Source organism: Adiantum capillus-veneris, chromosome 1 (assembly GCF_014529385.1).
Source record: "Adiantum capillus-veneris isolate H3 chromosome 1, ASM1452938v2, whole genome shotgun sequence".
In the NCBI taxonomy this organism is placed as follows: domain Eukaryota; kingdom Viridiplantae; phylum Streptophyta; class Polypodiopsida; order Polypodiales; family Pteridaceae; genus Adiantum; species Adiantum capillus-veneris.
In genome coordinates, this window is record NC_140931.1 from 123,175,836 (window position 1) to 123,188,081 (window position 12,246).

Consider the following 12,246-nt stretch of genomic DNA (forward strand, 5'->3'; position numbering starts at 1 on the left):
GCCCGATTGGCAGGGACGTGGATCCCATTGCTATTATATGTTGATGATATTGTGGTGATCTCAAATTCTTTAGAAGGGATGCAATGTCATTTGGATGCATAGCATGTATTTGCACAGGACAATGGATTGTCTGTGAACCTTAGTAAGACTAAGGTAATGGTTTTTAACACTACGATGCAGTGGGTAAGGAGATCCGCCCCCACCTTTACATATGATCGAGAGACTGTGGAGTATACAGATGCATAAACTTATCTTGGGGAAATTTTCAGTGGTCCAATATTTTCCCTGAGGCGTGCAGCAGATACGAGATTGACCAGAGCCTATGCGGCATTGGGGAGACTTGAGAGGATATGTTCGCACGTTCAGTTCCAGGAACCTTGGACAAAGCTTTGGCTCTTTGACACTTTGGTCACTTCGGTCATGCTGTATGGGCTGGAGATATGGGGCCCCTCAATTGATCATCATAGCAGAGCTCACAATACTGGTGGATGGAGATATATGGACAGTCCCTTGGTGTCTATGATTTCTCGGATGATTAGGGCCAAGGCCTCAATACCACATGACATTGTTAGGGTGGAGCTCATTGCTCCTCCATCGGTAGTGGAGGCACTCACTTTTCATTTATGCATATCACCTGGGCTCTCCCTAGAGACAGATATGCTTGATTAGCACTAGAGTCTTTGCGACAACTCGCATTGTAGGGATATAGATCATGTTGGTATGCAAAGATGGCATCTTGGTTTCAATTACATGGCTTTAGTATGGATCAACTACCCTATTTTAGTAGTCTCTAGATGCACCCTCCATCTCCCTCACTAGGGTAGAGATCACCAGGCTCATTATACAAGACTTGATTCAGCTGGATACGAAGAGGACATGGATACATCCTACAAATGAGTTGGGTACGAAGATGGATTTCTATAGAGAGAATCTTCTCTAGCTTACGGAGGATAGTTTTGTGACCAGACCAGGATACATGGATACTCTCCCATGGGATACGATGTGCTATCGATCAGATACTCACATCCTCACATCAGCTAGAGATCAAGACAGGCAGATTTAGAGGAGTACCCGCTGAGTCCAGGATTTGTCAAGTGTGCCAGATAGAGCTTGAGATAGAGATACATTACATATATCACTGCCCAATATACTATGAGATACGAAGCCACTTTCACTATCTATTCAGTGAGGGTTTTCGACCACTCTCTAGAGTCATGAGATACCGGGATTAAAAATGCCTCAAATTATACTTACTGGAGATTTGCAGACACAAAGAGGACCTCTTGAAGAGGGGCACAATGAGAGAGAACCAACAACAACGGCATATTATAGATTTTTTCTAGTCATAGACATAGGAGTTCGAGCAGCCCCCACAACATAGCAGCACCAGAGGCATACTGCTTGATCAGGCAATAGAGTTGGGGTGGTTTTGTCGCCCACAGATGAGGGAGCCCTCTCGACATGGACACAAATTGCGATAGAGGATCCATACCATACTGGCACGACATAGGAGCCGTCCCGACAAGAGTGCTTACCATGGAGGACATTGAACCTCTACACCTTTTGGATATTGATGTCTCTATTGTCAAAGAGCTCCACTGTATCAACCCTCCCTCCCCTTTTTGTATCCCCCTTTGTATCAGCTTTCACCCCACCCCTACCAACTATTTTCTTTTCAATTCTTTGTACTTTTTATACCCAGACCTGTTATTAGATTCACCACATGTAACATTTTGCTATCATAGGTCATTTTGGCCTTTTGAAGACGTTAATATTACATTTCATTTCATTTCATTTCTCTCTCTCTCAGGAGATGAGAGATGAGAGAGAGAGAGAGAGCTCATCTCCATGCTCTCCTGAGCTCTCTCTCTCTCTCTCTCTCAGTAGATGAGAGATGAAAGAAAGAGAGAGACCTCATCTCCATGCTCTCCTGAGATCTCTCTCTCTCTCTTTACTAGCTCTAGTAGTGACCAACAGAAGCGGACTGTACACCTAACCCACTTCTCTGGAGAGGTTGTAGGTGGTAAACCTGCCTAGATGGATCAAAGAGCGGTAATTATCGGGAAGAAAGGAGTATGTGGATGTTTTTATCTTACCAATATGACTCTTTCCGGATTTTTCTATTAGTCTGTATATCTAGAGAGAGAGAGAGAGAGAGAGAGAGAGAGAGAGAGAGAGAGAGAGAGAGAGAGAGAGAGAGAGAGAGAGAGAGAGAGAGAGAGAGAGAGAGAGAGAGAGAGATTGGTCCTTTGTTATGCACAAGTGGGGAGACAAGTGTCCCAAGCCCCTCCTGAAATGGATCCTCTACTCTGGCCTAAATGGGGCCAGCGTGACTAGTCAGACGGGTGCTATCTCAGTGAGCATTAAGGAGGCACACCAGACGTCCCCGTTGACTGACCTCATTGGATTTCAGAGGAAGGTATTGGGGCACTTAATACTATGAGAATTTGCCCTTTTTCACGATATGGTGGGCTCCAAGAACCTGATATATCTTCCCTCCCAGCCAAAGGTGTACTACGGAAGGCCAAAAGAGGAGTCTCTATCGGGAAACCCACACAACGTATACAACAACGGGTTGCTTACCTCTCGTATACTCGCCTCCCATGAAGTTGTTCTTATAATGCATATCGTTTTTACTTGGAAGATTCTTGCTTGGGGATCCCAGTGAGCCTAGAGTGTCACAAAGTGATGATGTGGCTACCCGATTGCTAGGGTTTGGATGACATGAATGCCCGTTTGCAAAAACCCTAAAAACCTACAAACCCTAAAGCCTGCAAACCCTAATTTCTACCAAAAACCCTAACCCTAACCCTAAAGGCATCAGGGAAAGATTTTGGAAAATGCGCAAACATGATGACGTGGCACCTACGGCAAGTCCTGGAAATCACGGCGGAAATTGTGGAGCTTGTACAACAGATTTTTGGATTTTGCGCTGGGAAAAAAAAGCTGCTTTTATTCTATGCAATTTTAGAGAGAGAAAGAGAGAGAACTCCTTTGCTTTAATTTGATAAGCTCAAGAGAGCTTGTGAGAGAAAGAGCCTTTGCTTTTATTTTTAGGCTTTTGATTTTAAGCTTTTGGGGCTCTGCTTTGGCATCCCTTGTAAATAAATAAGTGGATTGGGTTCCCACTCTGCAGAGCATCTGGACGTAGAATCTGAGAGTGAGACCCAACCACTCTTGTAATTTGAACTCAGATGAATACAAAAAGAAATACCGAAAGGGGCGCCAGTCTTTGGGGCCAATATCTCTCGGCACAAAACTCCGCCAGGCCAGTGTAACTCTATTGTGAACTGTGAACTGTTTTGAAGTGGTTATTTGGTGTTGTCGCGATTGATTCTTGACTTGGAGTGTCCAAGTCTGTTACATAGAGAACGATAGGTTGGTCCACCTTACTTGACGTTCCAGTTGTCCCTCCGCCTTTCATTCACTGGATGTTTTGCTCAGATAAACCACCAGTGCTTTTTAGGGCTCTAAATTCCATTGGAACAGGAAGCCCGACTCACCCCCCTTCCTCCCTCCCCAAAATGCTATTAAAATTCTTAAAGCTATCGACACTATCGACACGATCAACACTATAAAACCCCCCTCTTTTTAACAATCTTATATTTACCTTTTGTATGGGCTTAAAAGTAACAGGCACGATCCCACATTCTTTCCTTGTTGTTGTCTTTCTCTTCTATTTGTACCTCATCCAGAACAGCCCACGTCGAGCGCCACCAACAATCACATGGATTCATCGTCCCCAATCCTATCTCGGTCATCTTGTTCAATCTATTAATGGAGGGATCTCTCATATGGGTTTGTTCTTTTCCAACTCTTTGGGTTACTCGGCATCTTTAAATATATTATGGACCATGCCACTCTCAATGATGTTCATTAAATGCTTGCAGTCCTAAACGAGGCCAATAAGAGTAAGAAGGGCGGGCCCGCCTCCCTTACGGATGTAGACCACCAGAAGCTCATTACACTGACGTGGGTCACCAGGTGTGGGACCGGGTTGTGGGTCACCTGGATGTCAGACGTGTTGAATGGTGGGCCGGACAAGCTATCTCAGAGGGCCTTATCAGGCTCGGTAAATTTATTTCCACTCCGTTTGTCTGGTCCTATATGAGGGTCTTGGGTAAAGAGAAGGCCCAAGCATTTGCCACATGGGAAAGGACCCGCCAACTTGCCGTTCAGGGTATGTGGAGCTCCTTCTTCTCGCATGCCTTGCTATCATATCCGTGCATCTCTTAATCTGGGAGGTCGAGTTTGTTAAGATTGCTAGTGATGACGACTATTATTCCGACGCGCCTGACCACCCAGGGCGTATTGTGAAACATATCATGTTTGGTGGGAGTAAACTGAGCTTTTCCATACCTTATAACCCCCTAATTCTAATCGTTGCTCAATTTCTTGTAGGTGTCTCGGTCTTCCAATTGGTCAACTTCCTTCTCCTCCTATTGTCTTATCAACCCTTGATGGGGCCCTCACCCTAATAGATATAGCCTCCTCTTGACTCATGTTACTCTTTAATATATACTAGCTATGTACACTTATGATCTATTACCATACCAGTCCAGGTCCTCTTGGTCCTTTGTTATGGACAAGTGGGAGACGAGTGCCCCAAGCCTCTTCTGAAATGGATCCTCTACTCTAGCCTAAATGGGGCCAACTTGACTAGTTAGACGGGTGCTATCTCATTGAGCATTAAAGAGGCACACTAGACGTCCTCATCGACTGACCTCATTGGATTTCAGAGGAAGGTATTGGGGCACCCAATACTATGAGAACATTCTCTCTCTCTCTCTCTCTCTCTCTCTCTCTCTCTCTCTCTCTCTCTCTCTCTCTCTCTCTCTCTCACTCTAATGTCCCAATCACTATGATTCAATGAATGACAAGACAAGCGTAATGGTCCCATAACCTTTTCTTTTAGGGGTCATGCTCACTTTGAAGTCATCCCCACCTCATTTGAATCTCTTTAATAGAACACAAAATATAGTGGATAGGATTCCTGTATAAGGTAGTGGTCACATGGGGCATAGTTATCAGTTACTTTTCAAATATATATGCCTTAGTAATATGCATGCACCCTACTTTGCTACTTTGCCTTTGTAACCGGCTCAAAAAATAATGAAGTGGAATCTTAAACTTCGACCCATTCCACTTAAAATGGAAAAAATCCCAATTATTTTGGGAAAATGAGTGTTCAATATGTGTTCCAATCACTTGTAGAATGCTTTTTAATTTAGAAAAGAGCCCACATCTCATAGGGTATGTGGTGTTAATAAACACCTTGATCACCACAAACATCATAACAACAGTCTTAATCTCATATGGTACACACACCTTGTTAAAAATAAATTGAAAAGGGATTAGACCATTACATAAGCTGGAATAAATTGAAAGGAAGGTTTGACAAGTGAGCACTTTTCAATGGCTAAGCCAAATTCATCATAATTGTCTTATCCTTCTTTGAGGATGTTCGAGCCTTTTCAATAACATGCTTTGGGATCTTCACCCTATTCGAATTATTTGGTTGCCCCCTTCTCACCCATGAGAAGACAATTGCATCAAAATCGTCCCATTCTTATGGATCTCTTACATTAGGTCCCCATTCCTTATCCTAACAATTTTCATAAACCTCATCATCACTCACACCCTTCTTCTTGCACAGTGGTGCCCAATAGTGACCGAGGACCTTCCTAAAATTAGTTGAATTAGAACCAACATCAATGTTTGATTGAACAACACCTAGCCACATTGAGCATACTACATCAGAACGGCATACCAATATGAAGTCCCCTTTTTTGACATTAATCAATGGAACAAATGAGTCCTCGAGTCTCTAGTTTTGTGGACCACAATAACGGTCATTGTACTCCTCATAGCCCTCAAACTCATAATCCTCTTCCATCTCTAAAGTGTCCATGCTCAAAATCATGGAAAGCAGTGTTCAGGGTGCTTACAAATGTATGCCAGAATGTCAAAGCATGTGTGAAGACCCAGTACGGACAAAAGAATTCATGACGTGTATGACTTATGAAGCTATGTCGACCAAAGTAGATATTTGATGCTATAAAGAAGGCTCTCCATGTGAAAAGCCTTAGGCCATGCAAGGCAAGTTTGGAAGTGAAGACCATGTGGTTACTGATAAAAAAGAAAGTGGGTGAGTGACTTAACTTTCCTGTGCGAAGAGGGCCAAAAAGTCCTATTCTGTAATTTTTGCAAAACTCATTTTTTTTCACAAACAAATTGCTGGGTTGAAGGAAAATGTTGTTTTGGACGTTTTTGCGTCTCACACATGTAAGCTAATTTGGCACCGTTTGGAAGATATATCAGTTGTCGTAACCTAATGCTTTTCAAGGTTGTGGGCAGGACAAAGAAGGAGACAGAGCTCTGAGAGAGCCTTTTTGTGTATGCTCCACCATAGCCAATCACTTGGGAAAGAATCAAGCTTTGATTGTGTCGTCTCCCACATCCCTTCTTCTTTGCTCTTCTCTTGTGCAAAGGCGTCGGCGTGTGTAGGCTATGTATGAGCCCCCTGAGCCAATTGGCGTGTGTGCAAAGAGAGAGGGAGCGAGAAGTGTTATGCATGTAGTTGAAAATTGAGAAGCGATGACGAAGATTGGAATGCAATAAGTTGTGCTTTTCAGTGTGATTGTGTGCTTGGGTGTGCCTGTAGACGAGTGATTGCTATGAATTTTGGTTGTTCAATGTGGTTTTTTGAGAGGATTGGGTGTTGTGATTCCACTTGAGCTATAGAGAGGTGTGTGTGTGTGTGTGTGTTGTCAAGTCATTGACTTTGAAGTTGATTTTCCCCTTCCACCGTAATGAGTTCCTTCTGATAGCATCCAAATCTTTCATACACGCGTGCATTTGGTAGAGAGTGTTTTCGTAATTCAATGACCATTTTCTTCCAATACTCAATCACAAGACAAATAGTTTTTTCATAACTTGACCCAAAATCCTTGATGCCCACCCATTTCTCCCAATATATTATGTGGTCATTTATCCCTCGAATCACTTGGATATTGTCCTTGATTGAATCTTCTAATTATAAGAACATTGGTGACCCTTGAGGAAGCATGACCTTTCTTGTATCATCCCTCTTCCATAGCTCTATCCCTCCCTCTGTTGACTTCCAATCAAGCATCTTTGGGTGCACCTTGTATTGCATGACACGTACATCATCTTGCATAAAAAAGTCTAGATTGCAGTGCTTTTGAGTGCTCCACTAGAGCATCTAGACCATCACACAGATATCCTTCCACAAAGCTCTTGACGTCGGGCACTTGCCTGAGCAAAAATGGGGACGGTGATGACTTCTCACATCGATTAAAAAATCTCTATCAAATGAGGGAACACGAAGGCATCATTATTTCTCAAGCTTTTTAACTCAAGCTTTTTAAGAACTTGCTAAACATGACATCTATGTCTTTGTGTGTATGTCCCACCATTAAGAAACCCAATTGCATAGTCTTGAAGACACCACAAGCTACAAGTAAAGAGAGATATGCAAACATACATTGGTTCTTATTTTCAATTGCAAAATTATCTAACTACAATAGCAAGATCCCAAGTAGTGTTTTGAAAGCTCTCTAGGTTTGTATGTGACTTTCACGTTTGATTCTTGTTGGTTGTATACCTTGATCAGGGTTGTTTGACATCGATGTCCTCATTGACTAAATCTCTCAAAGCACTACGAGAATTCCTTTGAAGCAAATCATTAAACAAGCTATTGCCACGAGCTTGTCTAGAGTATTGTTCTCCCCAAGTCATGTTTACCTCTCCCCTTTAGGTTGTGCAAGCAAATACAAAGAGATTCAATTGTTGTATTTGGATTAGAGGGCCTCAAATCTGTCAATGCAAAGTGACCATATTTAACATGACCATGCACATGAGTTATCATGCCAGTCAAGAAAACTTTTAGCTACCATGAGTTGTTCACAACCGTTGGCTTAGTCTTCAATTGAGGAATTGATGGTTTTAAAAATCCATTTTTTCACATAAATGATGCATACATACTAATTGGGAGGAATCTTTGAGTACTTGCACCACCTATAGTACAACTCTATTTCCTCTTATCTTTCCATGACTCTTTGCTAGACATGCTATCTTGCATAGATGCTAATTGATCTGGATCACTTTCATGTTCAACATCAACAATGGGACTAGTGGGGTTGCTAATTGGCTCAAACTCCATGTCAATGACATGTACTAACTTATGACTCCACTTCACTACACTGTCAATTGCATCACCTATGGTAGATTCATCCATGGTTGTAAAGGGCAATGAAATTTCATGACAAACACAATCCTCTATAGCAACGGCGATATCTCCAAGACCAATGGTAACTCCATGGCACAATCCGTACGGGTCAAACAAAAATACAAACCCACATCTAACCACTTTTTTTAAAACAATGAGGTCCATGCTTGCATGTATATAAAGGGCCATTTCTTTACCATGCAATACAAGAGAGAGCATGTCAGAGATAACAATACAATTTCATCAATATAAATTAAAGAGACCTTGTACAAAATACTTTACTACCTAATGATAACTCTCATCTTGTTTGAGTGTGTCAAGGCACCAAAGCTGTTAAATAGCGACAAGTCCATTGGGTTTAATAAGCTAAATGTATAATATCTCCCTTGAACACCAAGATTGTTGAGATTTGGATGGCTAGTCAAATCTTGTGTAATCAATTTTTGATTAAAAAATCACACTATAACAGATTTAAAAAAGAATTTGTATATATTTGAGTCCACATTTGAAGTAATAAACATTATGAAACAATAATATGTGTACTTATCATGAATGTAACCTAGTTATCATGAACATTGAGACATGTTGAGATTTGGACAGCCAACCAAATCTCATTAGACAATTCTTACAAAGAAGAACTGCAATCTGCGAACTTTTTTAATGGAGTTGATAATAACTTCTATGCAATGGGAGCTTGGTGCTAGTGTCTTGGACATTTGAGGGCAACCTTAACTAGCTATTAAGCTCCATGAGATTTGGTCAATTGTCTAGATTTCATGCATATATCCAACTAATAGACGTTTTCAAGCAATATGTGTACATGAGGATTTAACATGATATATTCAGTATTTACAATATACCACACCTAGAAATTAAGTCTTATGAGACTTGGGTAACCATCCAATTCTCATACCCTAAACAATGAGTTCACATTAATTCTAGTGCACACACTTCTAGTATGTTGAGAAGACACATGATAGCATCTTGAACCTTTGCAAACAAACGTATCTATCACTCAATCTCCATGAGATTTGGCCAGTCACCCAAATCTTGCATATTCATTATCAAGGGCTATCAACCTTCATCGTTTCTCAAGGGTGTCAAGGTATTAAGACCAATATGCATAATTGTGCTCAAGATACCAAGCTTTCTTTGAGCATCCAGACAATTGAGTTTTGGCCGCCCGTCCTCAATTCTTGAAAAACTATTTTTTGATAGAATTAAGCTCCTTAATGAGGTAATCCATCATAATCAACATGACCTACATGTAATGGGAGATTGGCACTATCATACCCAGTCTTTATACAAACTCAACCAACCATCAAGTTTTATGATATTTGTCTGACCGTCTAAATTTCATGTATGATTATCACTCCGTGTAATCAATCCTCATGCCTTGCAGGATGTAAATTCATGCAAACTACTAGACGTTGGCCAGGGATTATGTAAATTTAGCTTGAACTTACCAAAGTTTCCATGAGCATATTAAGAGTTTCAACAAATGAGATTACAATGGTTCTAGTGCACATATTTTTAACGTGTCTCGAACCCATATGGTAGCATCATGAACCATTGCAAGTCATCCTAAATTATCAATCCTAGGATCGGCAACCCGGCTAGGGCATGGAAGCAAGAGCAGCATCGGATGCATCAAATGAGAGGATTCAAGAGAATGCTCTTCCAATGCAATAGAGATTATCCATGAATCACTAATTCTAATCACATCATCAATCAAGCATCATCTACACACATTAAGCCCACCAAAGTCGGACTTGCCATAGACTAGAATCCCCAAGCACACACTAATTGCATTGGTGTTGGCCTCTCCAATCAACTGCATGCCAATCAAGGCACTTCATCAAAAGCTACACACACACAAGGTGAATGGTGCTAGAGTTTCATTAAACCCATCCACACACAAGCAAACAATAGGGCACATACACTAATCACAAGATTAAGAACCAACTTAATCAACCTAATTAGCGATGTTAAATATCACAAATCGAGTGCTCATAGAAGGATAGGAGTGGTCAATAAGCAAGAAGTCATCACACATACTCAAATCTAGAATAATGAGAAGGTGAAATTACTTTGTGACATAATGAAATATATAAGAATTAAGACTAATGGAGAAAGTAGAGATTATATTAAGAAATGCTTCTCTAATTACAATGGATTAGCACTAGCCTCTTAAGCATGGGTATTAAGCAAAAGGCTAGTCCATCCATAAAGTGAACACTCAAGAGAGAGAGAGAGAGAGCTCTCAAGAATGGCTCCTCAAGAATGATTACTCAAGAATGAAGCCTCCTTGCATAAAGGCTTCCTTATAAAGGCTTGCACCACAATCCCTTCTACTATGGGTTTAAGTTGAAACCTCTAGCTAGCATATACAACTTGGAACTCCCAATGAGCCCAAAACCTTATACAATGTGGATAGAAAATATTGTGCACATAGATAGCAAATCTTCAACTTGGTGCAGAATCGGTGTAGCATGTGTTACCCGCTGCTAACATTTCCCCCTTCCTAATTTGACGCACGTTCTCTTGTGCCGGTGAAGCAAAACACGGTGACATGGTAGAAAGCAAGTCCATGGAAGAAATGTTGAGTTGCAAAACATAAAACAAGTAATGAGCATCAAAGGCTGACAAGGATGAAAAAAACATAAAGTGCAATGAACAATCATGCAAAATGAATTTTTTGCTTCTAAAAGATGGGTCAATCATAGTCAAAAACTAAACAACACAAAGCAAAAAAGCACTTAAGCTATCATGAAGATTAAACCACTTGAAATTTCAGTTTAATGCATGAAACACAAGCAATCAATTATGACCTTAGGCTAATGAAAGTTCATAAACCTACTAGCCTAAAAACTATATGACTAATTTTAATAAAGCATCCAAGTCTATCATGTCTACGGGCTATAAAAAAGCTCATAATCTATTAGTACATTGTCACAGCTTTTTGAAGCTCATGGAAGTTTTGTTTTTGTCATTTCATAGAAAAAAGTAAAACACATCACAAGGCTACCACCCCAAGACAACTCTAGCTACAACTCTCTGCTTCTTGAACCCTCAAGAAGGTGTTCCAAGAATCTACTAGCCTACCAAGGCAATGGCTAACCCCTATCAGCGCAGGGCATTGGTTTAGGGCCTTGACCAAGCGATCCAAGGTGATTCCCCTTGCCTGCCAAGTGCCAATAAGGTGCTAGGCCTCACATAGACACAACATAACATATAAATTTTCTTTTCATGTGTCTAGAGCATTTTTGCTACTTTTTCTTGACACTTTTTTACTTCATTGTTTTATTTTTTAACACTTTTTTATTGCTTGCAACATGAGATGTTTATGGCAAATGGACTAAGGGACTAAAACTTGTTCATAGCCCTAGGTCATGTTAAAAAATGAATGGAGTATTAAGACTATCACTAAGAGTCTAGGACTAATGAGCAATGATCCTACATCAAACGAAGGTCAAGGCCAATTACCTATGATTAGCAGACATAAAACCAAATTTTATATACATTTAATATTCACAAAGAAAAAGTGTTGAAACTTTAGTATTGCTAGCTTTTGAAAATGGAAGAACCATAGTTTAGAAGCAAAACCACTTAATCCAAGCATAGAGAATGGAGAAATGAACAAAAGAGCAATATCGTGGAAGGATTTCACATATTCATGCCCTTTTGAGCATCCTTGAGCAAGCATCCACTTTGTGTAGAGAAGTCTCTTCATTCCTTTTATTTGTAGGCAAAGCTTCTTGAGCATAGTGTAAACACAAGCTCCAATGGCCTTTTATTGAAAGCCAAAAACACACAAAAAACATTAATGAAATCCTAATGTTAGGGTCTTCAATACCCAAATATACCAAAGGGAAAAAATCCTAGGGGGAAAAAGTGCCTTTGGTTATGCACATGGTGCTCTTTAGTAGCAAATTTATGCATACATATCACCAATGAGAGAGAAAATTGCTTCTAAATAAGCACATATTGCAATG

General features: G+C 40.6%; 1 pseudogene; it reads right to left on the bottom strand.

Moving 5' to 3' along the window:
- Window positions 1–5,795: 5,795 nt before the first annotated feature.
- LOC147465477 (uncharacterized) lies at window positions 5,796–7,069 on the bottom strand (annotated as a pseudogene).
- Between the last annotated feature and the right edge of the window lie 5,177 nt (window positions 7,070–12,246).